Source organism: Austrofundulus limnaeus, unplaced genomic scaffold (assembly GCF_001266775.1).
Source record: "Austrofundulus limnaeus strain Quisiro unplaced genomic scaffold, Austrofundulus_limnaeus-1.0 Scaffold362, whole genome shotgun sequence".
Lineage (NCBI taxonomy): Eukaryota > Metazoa > Chordata > Actinopteri > Cyprinodontiformes > Rivulidae > Austrofundulus > Austrofundulus limnaeus.
Window position 1 is genome coordinate 480,895 of NW_013952764.1, and position 1,245 is coordinate 482,139.

Below are 1,245 nucleotides of genomic sequence, written 5' to 3' on the forward strand. Positions count from 1 at the left end.
TTTCTTTGTATGTATGGATCACTTGGGTTGTTACTGACATCTGGTGAAAATTTCATGTCATTAACAATGGCTTCAAGGCTGTTGCCTTGAAGCCGGTAGACAAACCACCGTCTACCACTGTGTCTTTGGAACGCTCTCATGTTGTCCGCCTGCATAGGAGTCCAGCGTCTGAGCTGTCAAATCCGCTGCACCAATGTAGTTTATCTGTTTCAGCGTGGAGAAGGTCGGACCAATCTCCACCGATGATCCATAAACTTCACTCCGCTGTAGGTCGGCCAGACAGCTGATCGGCTCACTGACAGGTGTCCCAGTTGCCTTGACGTGTCCTCTGCCAACCCAAAACTGACATTCAGCTCAGAGGTGATCAGCTGTGAGCTGTCAGCTCCCATGAAAGGCACAGYATTGAGTGGAASGTCCCCAGCCAGAAGTAGCAAAAAGAAATAAATTGTGAGAGCTCTAGTCCCTTGAACTCTCTTGAGACAATTGTTGGTTTGATCTTGTAGTTTTAACTTTTGAATAACCATGATCCAAAATTGATGGAAAAAAAAAATTGCATAATATCCATATCCAAAGMTATTAACTACAGGATTCGGTCCAGTCCAGTTAGATTGAGGAGATATTTGAGTTTGAAAACTGCGCTGAACAGCCGCTYGAGTGACAATTAATCCACATTTGCACACGCGAAGACAGAAAGTAGTCAGCTTCCAAAACCACCGTCTTTGTTTGTCATGATGTTGTTTGTCACTCTTTGATTTAAATAAAAAAAGATTTACGATGACTGCTGATAATAATATTAGAGAAACAGCGAACTCTCAGTATATTTAAAAGCTGTGATTTTATGGAGCCCAACAAACCACAAAAACTCCAGCTGGCTTGATCTGCCTCATCTTGTCTAAGCCACGCTATCTTCCAGCTTTGATTAGTCCATGTTATTGTTGTGCTAAATGGCCTTTTATTATTTTTAATCATGCTTTTTGTCATATTTTTAGTAATTTTTAATGAAAGTAACTTGTTGATTTGTATGTATTGTATTTATATCTGCAGTGGGGTGAGAACGTTTGGGCAGCCTTGTTAATTTTCCTGATTTATCTTTATAAATCATTGATTGTTTGGATAAAAAAATCAGTAAAATATATCATATAGGGGACAAATACAGTGATATTTGAAAAGTGAAATGAAGTTATAAGATTTAAAGAAAGTGTGCAATAATTGGTTAAACAAAATTAGGCAGGTGCATAAATTTGG